The sequence below is a fragment of the Pseudoliparis swirei genome, chromosome 16 (assembly GCF_029220125.1).
Source record: "Pseudoliparis swirei isolate HS2019 ecotype Mariana Trench chromosome 16, NWPU_hadal_v1, whole genome shotgun sequence".
In the NCBI taxonomy this organism is placed as follows: Eukaryota; Metazoa; Chordata; class Actinopteri; order Perciformes; family Liparidae; genus Pseudoliparis; species Pseudoliparis swirei.
The window spans coordinates 21,554,184-21,570,087 of NC_079403.1; the positions used below are offsets into that span (position 1 = coordinate 21,554,184).

Genomic DNA, 15,904 nt, shown 5'->3' on the forward strand with positions numbered 1-15,904 from the left:
CCAATTGGAAGAGAGTTACGTAACCCTCCAACAGCAGTTGCACATGGATGCCGACTCACTCAAAACAGTGTTTTGTGTTCATCATGCATACAAATGTTAGTTCTGTGTCGTGTTTTGTTTTGGCTGTATACGGCATAATTCTTGGGAATTATTCTGTATTTTAAGACTGTGAACCTTTGCACATCCCATTACATATAGCACAATTCTGCCAAGCTCTTTCCTATTAAACTGTGAATATTGTTAAAATAGAGGGATAATTTTTTAATGTTATTGTTTCTATTTTCATATCAACATATATATACAGTATATTTGTGTGTCTACATATATATGTGTGTTTGTATATATGTATATATGTGTGTATATATATATATATATATTGCTAGCATTGCTCTTTGATGGAGCCGTAAACACTGAAACATCAATATTTCTACAATTCTATTTAGTGTTGGCAAAACACAAACACGGGCAGAACAGTCTGTTTGTTGTAGAACTTTATTTGGGAAGATGTATTCGGTCAAACAATATTTACTAATATCAACAAACGCTACAGTATAGTCCTGAATAAATGACACTACGATAAATAAGAAGTCTGTTCTAAAAATTTTTTAAAGCATAAAATAATCGGAGCTCACAGCTGGCTCATCAAGTCCGATCTCACAGAAATACGTGAACATGATTAGGTGGCATGGAATGTGTAAAAAGGGACTTTCAACCAGTGCGTTGAGTTATTGTAAAGTTACATGTATGTTCATATTATACCCCTCATAACCTTTAGATGTGGAGCCCAAAGCAAACCTTTTTTTGAACACATGACGCCACCACTTAATGCTCATTGAAGAGTTCCTGTATATTTTAGTTTCTGTGAGATGACGTTGGCCTCGTCGCACCTTGAATCTCCTGTTTCACCTTCATCTGCTCTTCTGATGAAAGTTATATACAACAGCAACCCTCAGCAGGACACACAGCCGAGACATGAAACAGCCCAGCTCGCGAATTCCTGAATTCACATGTTTGACTTTAACTCTTTGAGTCACAGACCAAAAAAAAACAAAAAAGCACAATGATGATTACATCTGACTCTGGCTCACTGGTAACAATCTGTAACCTGAGAAAGGCCTCCGTCTCCGGCCTGATGCACACGTAAACAGAGGCAGGGATGATGGACTAGACATGTTGTTGCAGCAAAGATCCCTCCTACTGGAAAACCAGCTGCTCAGGTCAGGGATCGGACTGGGCAGAGAGCGCCACGGCAACACGGTAATGACAGCGGCTACCTGTAAAACACAAGCAAAGCAGACAACGGCCATCAATCACCCAGCAGACACCTTGCGCCTCCACACTTTGCAGTCCATCAGGACGATGCTGAGCTCCGAAAAGAGCAGCTGCCCCGGGCGCGTTATTCCCTTTTCATTTGTGAATTATAAATTGGTAGGAAAACCAATTTGTTCTTTTTATTCCAAAAGTGTCATAAGGTTGCAGGAAGTAAGTTATGATTGGTGGTCAACGGCGGAGTTTTAATTAAGTCCAGGCCAGAGTTCAGTGCTGGATATGGAAGAGGTTCATTAATCACCGACGAGTAGACTAGGCCGGAGCATGAAAGGCCTAAGCGCATCACTTTTATATCTGAATTACAATTAATAGTCGGCCGACAGGAAAACACGCAAGTGAATAGAGCCCTGCCAAGAAAAAGGGATGATGAGGATCATGTCGGCGATGGATCTAAATCTGATACATCTCAAAACAATTCAGGGGCTTTCAAATATGTGTATTCCTTCATATGTCATCAACAATCCTATGTACAACAAGTATAACCATCTACTTCATGCTCAATACACAGCACAAACTAGCTGAGGGGCTGGTATTTGCATTGTACTGCAGGCTAGAGCTGGATCTCCAATATTACACTATTATATGTCTATGAGGTACGTCTGCAAGCGCACACACACAAAGGGATGAGGAGACGAGACGCTGGGCACAGACTGAGCACTTGTGAAGTCATCGTGACACGGATTGTATGAAATAAAAGGGACTGGAGGAGCACAGACTCCTCCGCCGGTTAAAATGCATCCTAAATAGACAAACAAGACTTCGATAAGAGTAACTTAAATGGGAAAGTAGAAAGATGGAATCTGTCCTCGAGGCCTGTGTTCGACCGCCGCAAAAACAACTAGCTAACGCACGGTCTAAACACCAATGTGCTGCGTGGCCTTATGACCCATAGTTCATTCAAACTTCTAAAACAAGCAGCGATGTATGCAGGCGATCTGCTCAAAGTCCTCGTTTCAGACATTTCATTGAATTCTGCAACAAAACAAACAAAGGCTTGTCTGCCCATGAAGCAGCTAGTCGGCAACCTCCGAGGCGGAGGTGACAAGCCGATGACGGAAGGCGTCTCCGGGCGAGTAGCGACCGGCGTTCGGCGATGCGCTCAGCTGTGTTATGCTCCCCTATTGAGTGAGGATTCAGCAGTATGAAACCTGTAAGTGTGACAAACGGCAACCTCGACAGGCCCTTGAGCATTGAAATTGTCATAAAAAGCAATATTTTTGTTAACCGCAATAAACACCCAAAAATACAGGAATTGGCCTAGGCTTTGTCTGCCTAGTTTGTGCTTGAGTGTCCCATTATGTGGCATGACAGTGAATCTAAAGGTTGTTACAGGAAACGGTAAACATCATTTTGTATCTTCAAACTGCCAAATGGAGCTCTATGAAGTTAGGTGATATATTCAAAATGAAGGTATCATGTTGTGGCGTTATTAAGGATGCCAGTCAGAGTCTACGTCTGAAAATCAGTTAATGTCAAATAAAATAAATACAATGATGCTGCAATAAGCAAACATCACAATATTGATGTTCAATGCATTTGGATGTCCATCTATACCAGGTCAGGAACCTTTTTGACTGGGAGAGCCATAAAAGCCAAATATTTCCAAATATATTTCATTGAGAGCCATATAGTATTTTTAACGTATAATTTTAATGCGACTTCTGGTGCTGCATGATGCTACGGGGGGGGGGGGGGGGAGCCGAGAAGTGTTAACGCAACACGTAGAGACAGAAGTGACATGCTGCTGGTTAGATACGATCAATAACAGACGGCTGTTTAGTTTAATAAAAGAACAAAGACGTCTTTAAGAAAAGGGACTTTAAATTACTTCTGTTGTAATCGGGAAAATTACAGGGTGGCGGGTGGAGATTTTTTTTTTCTCAACTCAAAATTGTCTGGGAGCCATATGCCGTCACTGGAAGAGCCATATATGGCTCGCGAGCCATAGGTTCCCGACCCCTGATCTATACGATAGTACAGATCAATTCAATTCAGTTTATTTTGTATAGCCCAATATCCCAAATTTTCCTCAGAGGGCTTTACAATCTGTACACATACAACATCCCTGTCCCAGGACCTCACATCGGATCAGGAAAAACTCCAAGGAAATAGAAAAAAACTTTCTTGGGGAAAAAAGGGAAAAACCTTCAGGAGAGCAACAGAGGAGGATCCCTCTCCAGGATGGACAGAAGCAATAGATGTCATGTGTCCAGAGTGAACAGAGTTACATAAACACATTCAATGAGTATGATGGATTGTATGAACACTTCGTAGTAGACATGGACCACGATCCAGACCTCCTCAGATTGTTTGAAAGGTTGTAATTGGATGAGATCATGAGCTCAGTGGTAGATCAGGGTCGTGCTTCAATCAGAGGATCGGCAGTTCGATCCCTGGCTTTGCTCGTCCACGTCGATGTGTCCTTGGGCAAGACACGAACACTTCATTTTTGACTTGATAGCATTTACTACACATATTTGTTTCAAAATCTTACCATTCATTACCAAGAGAGAACTTATAACAAATTATGACCACATAAAATACACGGAGACCTTGAGGAACACCGTAGTAGAAGAACCCTCAATGTGACCTGATATTCATGACTTGACATTTGGAGATTTCTGTGAGAATTCCTTGGAACGCCGTACATAATGACCACAGCATGAGGAAATATTCAAATAGATCACAAACTGCTTGGTTTCTAAAAAGTACCTTCTACTATCATGTAACAGGCGTATCTGTAAATCACATTTATATTCACACATTATGAGGTGAGGGGTCAGGGAGCCATTTCAATATCATCATGGTAGTTTTTTCTTCGCTAAAAATGTACCCTAAATTAAAAGCGTCATTTAGCCCCCTTTTCCGACAAGCTAGCTATACATGGTTGATACCAGTTGACTCCTTGGTTCTATTAGTTTTATGTTGGATCAACGTTCTTCTAGCCATCTAGCTGAGAAGCAAAGAAACTGGTCCAAAAGACATGTCTGCCGGGTCCACCAGCGGGATGGATGATGGATGATAACGTAGCGACAAAGGCCATCACTGAACAGATACGGCCGACTGTATCATCCAATCAGCTTTTGACTTTGTGTCATACTTTTTAGACATTTCTTCAATCAGTCACTGCCTAATAATTATTAAATGAGCCGACTGCAGCACCGTCTCATCTTTTATACCTCTCCTGCTGAGGGCTGCAACTGACTGACCATACACACACACACACACACACACACAAGCTCTAGAGAGAATTATAAAGAGAGAGATAGCAGGGGAGGTGCAGCGTAATCAAGACACTCAGACACAAGAAAACCTTTGATTTCTTTTCATATATTTTGTTTTGCTTCATGTAGCGGCGATTTCCATTTTTATTACATATTATATAGAATACTCAGTGGCAATACAAGCAAAGAAGATCAAATTGAATGGCACTAAGTGAAGAAATAAGATAAACGTCTGTCTCTGAAAGTTTTCTGATGCACTCAAAGGGCTCCCCAACCATTTTGTGATCAAGAAAATATTCAAAATGTATCAGACGGAGCAGAACCGGAGTTCAAATTGTAGCTCACTTTGCATATTTCTACAAAAAAAGGAAGAAAAAATGTCAAGAAACAAGTTTGAGTATGCTACTGCCTTAAGAACCCCCCCCCCCCCCCCACCCCATCTCCCGTCAGATCGAGATCACTTGAGTGACGCAGGAAAGTCGGCCACAAGGAGAACGGAGCGAGATGGAGAGAATAGGGAGAGAGGGCCGTAGGTAGGGAGGGGGGGGAGAGTGATGAGAGGACGATGAAGCTTGACAGGTGGATGAACATGACTACACTGCAGAGCCCGACCGCGAAGAGGCCCGAGGCGTCCGTCAGATCGCCGATTCAGTGCCCATCTGCGCAATGTTCCGATCCCGACCGACTGGAAGGACGCCAGTTTAGGAGGAGAGCGAGGTGGACGGAGCCGATTCATGTCGGGGGAAGAGCTGTGTGTGTGTGTGTCTCTGTGTGTGTGTGTGTATAGATACATAAGAGAGAGAGAGGTAGAGATTTAAAGATAGCTCTTTGTAAAGATCAGAGGCCGGGAGCGACTGTGTGTTCTTGGCTCAACAGACACTGAGCGCCTTTGCCACATCAAAGCGCTGCCGGCCACCGCAGAGGACCCCCCCCCCCCCTCCCTTTTTTGCTTCCGGGCGACGCACACAGACACAGCCACACATTTGTATGACTTCATTCATTCGTCAGCCCCTTTAATCCTGCTGTCAACCTTCACCACAACGTGCTCTTTGTCTTGACCTTTACGGCAGCCTTGAATACTAAACCTGCATGGTATATTCAACTTTACCTGAATGGATTTTAAGGGTTCATGTTTGTCAGTCGTGATACTCGACACAGTAGCTGCTGGTGTTGTTCAGTTTTCACATCAATTCTATTCGGCGCGTCTTCCACGGTGTTGAAAGTTGCATGCGTCGAGGCTGCAAAGAGACAACATAATCGTCCCCCCTTCCGTCCTGAAGAAAAATAGCCGAGCATAACTGCACGCGTGTGAAGGTATGAATGTGCCGTACACTTCAGGGTCCCAGTTTGGCGGTGTCAAAACATGGCCACCCTGGCTAGACTTGAAGAAACCCGAGCAGTCGCGCACGCGTTAGCTGGCAACTTTTGGCTTATTTGAACTGCACCGTACATATACCTCTAACTTTAGACCCCCGGTTACTTTGGTATCTTTCCAATGACGATGGGTCAGGGCTGTAACGTTTACTCCCTCGACCGTTCACCGTGTTCTCGCCATGAGCGTCGAGACCCTCCGTGAGGGGCGGGGCTTAACTCCGTGTCTCGTCTCCGTAAAGACCGTTATCATTTCCTTCATCCACCAGAATAACAAACCACTAGTTCTGCTTCATACTTGTTGTGGACGTCCCACACACTAACGCCCTCGTGTTTGGGTTCATGACATCACCCGTAGGCTCACTCAGCTCGGTCACTTTCACCGCTGAAGTTACTGTTACGTCTGAAAGACTTCCGCTTCCAGCACTACGAGAGCGGAACTCAAGAGCCGATTGGCCCGAGTTGCGAGATGACCGCCTCAAAGTTGAAATATTTCAACTCGGGGCGAAAATTGCGCCGCTGTAAACGCATCGCCCACATCTCGTCGCCCCAAACGCGCCGCCCGTGAAAATATCGCGTCTATCGCAGCCACAAGCGTCTGTACGTTGACTTTTCATGGGATTCGGTCGCGCGAAATTTTTTTTTGCTTTTGGTGTGAACGCACCTTAAATCCTCAATGCACAAGTGTTTCTTTTGGATTTAGTATTTTCAATTTCGTAGCATAATTGTAGAGCCTATTGTGACCTGTGGCCTTTCGTGAAAGTGTCATACTGATGTGTTTAAAATGAATGAAAATACTTCTGTTGCCAGTGGGTACTTCAGTCCCCGTTAGGATTGTCGGCCTTTGACACGCTGCTGTCTGTTGAAAACAAATGAAACCAACAATTGATACAGCTCTGATTGTAAGTCATTATTGATTATTTAAGTTCTAAGCGGCTACGTTGCTCTGTATTAAATGCCAATGTGAAAACAGTGTGACTGACAGGTATTGCTCGTAATGATGGACCGACAGATTATCAATGCTCCCCTCAGCTTCAGAGCTTTATAGTGAGGACACACAGCTCTCATAGTGTTGAGTGTGGTTGATGCAGGCAACTGTTTATTAAAGAAGCAACTGTACACCAACTGGCTCATCTGCGGAGCATTTAGCAGCTTAAGAGACGGACATGAATGCAAAGATAATGAAAATGTTTACTTGGTCTTGCATCCATCACGTGGAACCCAAAATGACGCCAAATTTATCATCATAGCTTTGTAGCTCCAGTAGAATTATGCTGTGCCCAATTAGCCGATTTATCTGCATACTGAAAGGATGGAGTGGGAGTATTTTGCTGATGACTAGTGAATAAATCAATGTGTCATACGTTAGTTTGCAATAATTCCTTTTTATAATCTGAATACGACCATAACATTTAATTTGGATGTATTATTGAATCTTAATCGTAAGTCTTAATATTTTTTTAAAGAGGACACTTGTCTTTTTCCTAGTGCAATTTTCTTCCTACTGTAGCCTCCTGTGAATGTCACTGTACAAAGGTACAACTGAAAGTGAATTGTGGGTATTTGTTGACTACAAGGCATCAGCCCTTTTTGGTGGTGGGAACTCCCCCAACTCTCCTGTTTCTAATGGTACGTACACACCAAAACACGTGAGTTTACTCGTGCGATCATTGACCGTGTCCACACCATAAGCGTTTACGACGCACCGCGAGGGGCGGGGCTTATCTCTGTCTCCTGAAATGCCCAAACGCGCAGCATCTATCGTAGCCACGCGCGTCTGTACGTTGACTTTTCATGGGATTCGGTCGCGTAAAAAAATCGCGTCGCTTTTGTTGTGAACGTACCATAAGGAGCCACCTGCTGTCTCAACAGACCCTCTGGAGATGGACTTCCGGTGAAGCTTCCTGAGACACATGAGGCACTTGTTTCTGCTCTGATCCCTCTTTTAAGTCTTTCTTCTTTCTCTTCGCAGGTGAAAATGAAAGCTTGTATCCTTACTTCCTGGAGGACTTGATGCTTATATGGGCCTTGCTTGAATCATGGCTGGTCATGCAAACCTTGAGGATGTGTCCAATGCACATAACTGTAATTGCTCAAGAGCACTGCAGTGCTGGCAGTAGACTCCTATGCTGTAGAAATACTGCTTGGGTCCTGGTGGGATGAACGGGTGTGAAGCTGAGCCAGAAGCTATTGGATTCAGACGAGCTGGACTTGTCTTCAGACATCTATTGGTCACACACCTTGTGAAGGAGGTTGGATGAGGATAAGGTTTCCCATTGAGGCTGATGTACCTAGTTAGTAACCAGCTAGTGATACCTTTGCTATGCATTCAAGGATCACGGGCTACTGAAGATGGTTATGCAAACACATTTGGCAAGTAGTGGCTCATCTGGCTGCTTCGCTTCGTCTAAAGCAGCCGTTTGTCTGGAGAACTGAGGCCAGCAGGCCTTTGAATACGTTGAAGCTCTTCTGTTGAGAGTTCTCGCTTGCTGCGGGTCTTTGGAGTTGAGGTGGATGCAAGTGCCGTGAGAGCTGGAGCGGTCTTCTTCCATTAAGATGCACAGAGAGATATGTTGTTGTTGTGAGGTTGAGGAAGGAAACTGGGATTTCATGGTTAGCCTCAGTTAATCAATTAATTGATCTTAACTACCTTTAACTAATTGCCAGCAGGCCCCAAAGGGGAGCGATGCCAATTATGTTGCTTTCCCTTCCTCCCGTTTCTCTTTTAAAAGGGAGGAAGGTTTAGAATTGTGTCTTTTATTTTGTGGTATTTTATTTATTATTTTGATTGTATTTCTACTCGGGAATGGTTGGTGAGTTACTTCGTCCAGGGCTCTCCTTGATGTTACAATGCAGCTTCTGTTTAACTAAGATTTGGTCTTACTACAGAATAATAGTCAGTCAAAAATATTATTCAGATTTATTTTATGAGACGATGCGAGATGAACGTGCACGGCCGGCCCAGCGATGCCGATTAAGCAAGGAGAAGCTCTGACAATGACTCGGAGATGGAGAACGACTTACTCCACACTTACATAATAGTTGTTTGATGCAAAATTACATTTCCAAAATGGTAAATATGGCCCCTGTAACTATGATTTGTCTTTTATTGAATTTAGAGCTGGCTCTGACTGATACAACATATTTCATTAACTAATGATTAAATCTTCATTTCACAACTCTCTCTTTTCCATTGATGAATTATAATGAGCAACTGCCAGCCACCGGTGTGTGACATCCCACCATCAACACACATACTGGATCCCCACTGAGAGGAACGTCATCAAATGCAATAAATAAATAAATAAAACAATCAAAGACATGTGACTGACTATTTATGAATATTTGTGGCTTCTGGAAAAACATTCACACAGGACTGCATTTTTAGCTGCGAGATAACGTTCTGCTTCTGAAAACAAACAAAAAACGCAACATGGTAGATGTTCTGAGGCGGTAATAATTCTCAGAATTCCTCAAACTAAACACAACAATGTTAAATACAAAATGTGTTCAAAACTGAACGGCAACGATAAAGGAAGCCATTCTGGGATCATGTTTTTAAAAAAAAGGTTTTTGGCGAATTGGCGCAAGATCATAGTTGGACTGAAACTGATTTGTCGGTACATCCGCTTCAATATTTAACCAAGACCAGAATCTTTATGTTTGAACAATAAACCATAAAATCATGTTAATCATGTTTGAGTTATCAAGTGTGGATATAAAAAAAGATAACAGGATCACTGTGGCTCGCTCAGTGGTGGGGCAGGGTCGTCCTTCAATCAGGGGATTGGGGGTTCGATCTCCGGCTCCGCTGGTCCATATCAACACTAAATTTGTGAATGATGACACTTCATGTTAAAGCACTTTGAGTCCCTGGAAGACTAGAAAAATGCTATATAAGTACATTGAATTGTAATTTATTTAGTTTGAACGAGTATTTCAACTTGGGAGTTTTTCTGATCCGATGTGAGGTCCTGGGACAGGGATGTCGTATGTGTACAGATGGTGAAGCCCTCTGAGGCAAATTCTTAATTTGAGATAGTGGGCAATATAAAATAAACTGAATTGAACTTCTATTCCCTTGACTCTACTAAGAGTGAAATTGTATAATGTAAACGTAATTACATGTCATAGTTATGACCACTAGTCGGCACTGATCAGGCGTCTGCAGATGTGAAGGTGAAGGAGAGAAGAAGGGAACTTGGCGGTGCAGTTGGAATGTGGAGTTGAACTAAAGTTATGAGTAAAACCCAAGAAACGTCTTGGACTGACTATTTCCCGCTCATATGTTGCACCCTTAACACAAACTCTTCAATAAAACTTTGTTCTTCTTTTTAGCAACATTTATTATACAAATTCACGGTTAAAGCAAGCATACACTGTTTTCTTCATCCGGCTTCCCGCACCTGCTTGACACACGCCCCCTTCTTAAAGAGACAGCGCTCTTTTCCAATGAGCGCTTTCCTCCCTTCACAGTTAGTATGTGTACAAAACATGAAATACCTTAAACACAAACTATAAGAAACGGACGCCGGTTGAATTACATCATTCAGAGATACTAAATGACATTTCAGGGTGCTACACATACACCAACGTGGCTTACAATATTACCAAACAAGACTCCTGGTTCTGCTCCATTGGTGTGAAAAGAGTAAAAAGAATGTCAAAGTGATGTGAGAGAATTATCCGAACTGTTGTTGAACTGAATTGAAGTCGGCCTATGTGATAATTAAATCCTAAAATTGCTTTAACCAAACATGGTTTTGAACCTCTGCGTGAACTGGCAAGCCAAGATAATTAACTGCATTATCATCAATAGAGATAGGTTGACCATCTATATTCCTCTAACAGATCTGGAGTTTAGTTTGTATCTCACTTGCTGAATGCCATGAGGTCCAATTTGTCTTTTAAAATAAACTAAACGCATTTAGCACCCAGATGCAAAACACTACACCTCGTTATATTGTTGTTCACAATCATAATTCCTGTGAAGTGTTGAGTCACATCACGCAAAGAGTGCCCTCGTTTCACCAGGTTCAAATACGTTCTCGAGAACTATGAAAAGCAACAAACCACAACAAGTCCAATACGAAACAACATCGTGATCTATATCTGAGTGAGCTACTTATAGTGTTTGACCAGAGTGGTTGGAGATTTAAAGGTTTCAACCTAGTCTCGATCAATACAGACTCATTGGGTGGGTCGCCGCTTTTCTGCCCCAATTCCAGATGCAGGAAGCTAATAGCTCAAATCAATCACAACCAAAACCGGTCCATGGCACATTGAATGTCAGTCAGAAGCAGGATGAATGACGTCTCTATAATGTTGGTCTATATGTCCAGATGTCCTCACAGGATAGAATGCTTTGTTGGTGAATCCTCAATCACTCACATTGAGTATATTAAAGAATATTGTAAGGTGTCGACAAAAAGTAAAAGCAGCAACTTTAAATTTTAAGTGACATTATCATAAGTACACAGGTCGCACTATCGTGGCTTTATTTATTTGATAATATTTTTTACGACGAAAATTACTCAGTGGTGGTGGAATGAGCTCCCCACTGACATCGGGAAGTCTCTACATCTTCCGCCGAAAAACTAAAAACACATCTTTTCCGACTATCTGGATTAAAAAACAGATTAGCACTTCAGTGCCACTGAAATGGCTCTTATGTAGCTCGACTTTCTTGAAGAAATGTTACTTTCTGGATTCTTGTTGTCCTAAGTTTGTACTCTTGGTTGAATGCACTTATTGAAAGTCGCTTTGGATGAAAGCGTTATCTAAATGATGTAATGTAATGACACTTTACTGACATAAAGTTGAAGTATTCTCTCATGTCTGTCATTGTTATTCTCATATTAGAGGTTTGGCTCTAGGATTGCCAACACGTTGTTCCACCACTTTGGTCCAGACTAGAATATGCTCACACTCTCTTTTTGAACTATTTTTTGTAAAATGTAATACACACGCCCATTTAGCACTCCCTATGTGTTGCAATAACGTTGGTCCTTAAATACCTACAATATCACTAACATTGTGAGCTATACTTTGTGTTTACTGTTATTTATACCTTCTTGACATTAGCTTGTTGACAGGCACGTGCACAGATAGAGCCCTAGTGGTGCTCAAGCTCCTCCCCTTTTTCCCTGGATGAGACAAGTGCCCTTTCTGTTGGAGCCACATTTTTTCTTCATTCATAAGTATTTAAGAATAACAATGACTCTCTGTCATCAATTCCCCCCAAATGTGTTTTGATATCCGACGGGGCATTTATTTGAGTTCTTGGGATAATTTCGCCCCGACATGCTCCGCACCCGACTCCAGGCTACCGACACCTCTGGCAAACAGTCGTAGGTTAACTCTGCACCTTCGGCTGCAAGATGCTTTCTTCAACACGCATTTACGTGAGCCCTCTGCTCGGCACAGAGGGAAGAGGCAACTTGAAGGTTGAAAGAGTTTGCGCTCCTGGAAAAGATTGTCCATATGAATATTCATTTATTACCTTTTGATTGTTTTGCTTTTAGGTTCCATGACCAACCCTGAACAATATAACTGTTGCGTTCCAATCTGTAGAAGCCATTCGTCCCTCTTTTGTCTTGTTTTTCCCTTGTAAATTAACCATATACTCTCTGGTATCTTTTTTTGCAAAGTCTTCTGCCAAGCATATTTCCAAAATGTCTTCTGATCATCGAATCATTGACACTCCTTCAACGTTGGGCTTGTTTGGACGTCATTAAAATATAAGAATCTCGCAATACTAGTAGGCATCTTACAGTCTCTTCCCACCTTCACTTTTCAGTGTATTACCAAGAACTCACACAAGCACTCAATGTTGCGCCACAATTTAAAACTGATACGGTCAAACCTCCTTCCTTTTCCGACTCGTCCAGGTCAGATTTGTATTGATATCCCCTATCATATCACAGCTAGTTCTTCTCTGAGTCACTTCAAGCACACATATAAACAGAAAGAAGGACTGAACTGTCATCACTAACTGTCATCATTTTCAGCACCTGCCACCCACAGGCCACATCTTAGCCACCATGTCACCATGTCTGCTTGTTTCCTTGTTTCCATATTCATAATGGCTGATCTCATTTTGTATTATTTTGTCTTAGTCACTTGTTTTATTATCCATCTGTGATGAACACTGCCATGGTTAATCACACTAATATAATCAGAGCTGTGCCCTCTCTCGTTGCACCAATAGCATGTCCACAGGAAGCGGCGCCCCCCGTGGTGTAAAACTCATTAGTGGAGCTTTAAGCCACCTTCACCCCTGGCCTGTCCAAACCAAACTAAAGCCTGCGGGCATGGGTTCTCAGAGAGGAAATACCCGGGCCACCACCAGTGTGAAAATATTTTGGGTCATGAAACTGTGGAACACGGCCTCGGGGGAGTCAGACAAAATTGCCTTGCTACTTGCTACCTTCAGCTCTGCTGTGGCAACCCTTTATTCAAGCAGGAGGCGGGGTGAAGCTTCGAGGATGTGCCGACGGTTTAAAATGTCGATGGAATGATGAGATTGTAGTCATCAGGCTCTTTCTAATACTTTTCTTTTTCAATATTTAGAAGAATGTTTTACGGTTTCACAAGGTTTCTACCTTACGCCGACATCATTTAAATTAACTTGATCTCTCAAGTGAAGATGAGAATATTGATCAAAATAGAAAACTATCGTGTAGAAATGCAAAAAGTGAAGCCGACGGGGAAGTGCATTAAAGTTGCATTTTCGCATATGGCCAGCAGGGGGGGGTGAGTCCCCCTGGTTGCAAGAAAAATTCAGACGTCATACGAGTCAAATTGAAGAAGAACATGACATCTCTCTTGATGGTGATCCCCTGCCTTTCGAGATTCTCCTTCCAAGAACGATGACATCATCAGTTGTTTTCAGCGAGTGGCCACAGCGATATCTCCCGAGTCAAATCCTATAACGTCGTATCGGTAAAGGAGTAGAGGAGGAAGTCAGGTGGTGTTGGTCTGTGTAGAGACTGCTGCGCTTATCCTGCTTACAACCTTCAGTCAACATTGGTTCACAGCCAAGATACTTAAGAAGCCTTAAACCAGTGTTTTAAAAAACTAAACATAATAAAGATGTTCCTCAGAGTTCAGATGAGGAAGCAGAAGCACAGTTGTTGTCTTATAACTTAGTCTGCACTTCCATCCGAGCAGTAACCCGCCTATAACTCTCTAGAGACACGGCCACTTACATCAATGAAATCAAAAGTAACCAGAAGAGGAGTCATACAAAATAACCTCATAAAGGTCAACGCCACTAATTCAGCAGTGCAACAAAACACAACTATTAAATGTGGACTTCTAAATATTAGATCTGTCATCTAAAGCCGTATTAGTAAATGATATAATATCAGATGATCACATTGATTTATGTTGTCTTACTGAAACCTGAGTCATGAAGAATATGTCTGCCTAAATGAATCGACTCCTCCAAGTCATATTGATACTCACATTCCTCGAGGCACCGGTCGAGGAGGTGGAGTAGCAGCCATCTTTAATAAATCCTAAAGCTAAATTAAACTACAACTCATTTGAACGCCTTGTTCTTTGTCTTTCACATCCAACCTGGAAAACACTACAGCCAATTCTATTTGTCATACTGGCCACCAGGTCCATATTCAGAATTTCTATCAGAATTTTCACAGATTCTATCAAGTTTAGAAAGTTATTATTGTAGGAGATTTTAATATTCATGTGGATGTTGATAAGGATTGCCTTAATGCTGCATTCATCTCATTGTTGGACTTGCTTGGCTTCTGTCAGAGTTCAGACACCTACTCACTGCTTTGGCCACATCCTCGACATTGTTCATTGCATTTGACAGTTTCCAGTGGTGGCTGCACAGCGTTGTTTCCTCCTTGTGTAATTTAATTATTTGTACTAACTTTAGAGCGTTAACTTTTCTGAAAACATATTAATCTCATGAAATATTCTCCATTAGATAATATTTATTGGCATAAGCATTCAAAAAATATGTTCAGCGTGGTCAAAAATCCTTCTCGCAAGACACAAAAGGTAGGCACGCAGGGTCAAGGGTCAAGGAGCAGGTGCGAGTCGGAGATTGTGCCACAAACGTTTGTTTCTTGTGTTTTGCAGGACAGTGTTAAGAATAGCACTGCCAAGCTACATACCAGAATAGAGTTTAAATTATATTGTAGAGTATTAACAGGATTCTATTAATGACCACATACTCACACATACTTCCTCTCTACCATAAATCCAATTACATTTATAAACTAGAACGGGCACTCGGTAGAGCGCATACCTTCGGATATCACAAGATTGGGCATTGAATTATCAACATTTCGGCATTAGAATAGAATATACACTTTTATTAATCCCCAAGGGGAAATTAGTTGCATGCCAATTGCATACAAATTGACCACACTATGGTAAAAAGAAGATTTTGACCTTTTCATGAGCTTTACCTTCGACCCGATCGATCCCAAAATCGAATCAAATGGTCCCCGTATAATAACCAATCATCCCACCAAATTTCATGTGATTCGGTGTAATACTTTTTTAGTTATGCGAATAACACGCACGCACGCATACAAATAAATACACAGTGATTAAAACATTACCTTCCGCATTTTCAATGCGAAGGTAATAAATATAATGACTCATTCTGGCTATAAGGAAAGGCAAACTATGAGGAAAGGAGGTCACGCAGTGTGGCCTGAGAAACTATGCGGGCTCAGTTCATGTCGGGCGAGACATTTTGGGTTATTAGCTCTAGTCCCCGTCCAATGGCAGTTCTCATATGACATGATCCAGCGTTAAGACCTCCACTCGAAGATGACACTCATTTCACCTGTCAAGGTAATCAGTCACAGTCTTAGGTAACCTAAGATCTTCCGGAAAAGCTTTGAGCAGTGCATGCTGGGAGCTGAGCACACAGGCAGTGGAGTGTTTGCTTATGTTTTGCAATCGAGAGAAAGGGTAGCATTTTCATTTGATTG

At 42.1% G+C, this 15,904-nt stretch overlaps 1 protein-coding gene across 2 annotated transcripts in view; it reads right to left on the minus strand.

The window, feature by feature from the left end:
* Positions 1–474: 474 nt before the first annotated feature.
* Positions 475–15,904, minus strand: part of tsnare1 (T-SNARE Domain Containing 1) — a 124,922-nt gene continuing 109,492 nt past the window's right edge. For both annotated transcript variants that reach the window (XM_056434464.1, XM_056434462.1), the window contains exon 9: positions 475–1,274. The gene's annotated coding sequence lies outside the window, so the exon portion shown is untranslated. The remainder of the gene's footprint in view (positions 1,275–15,904) is intronic.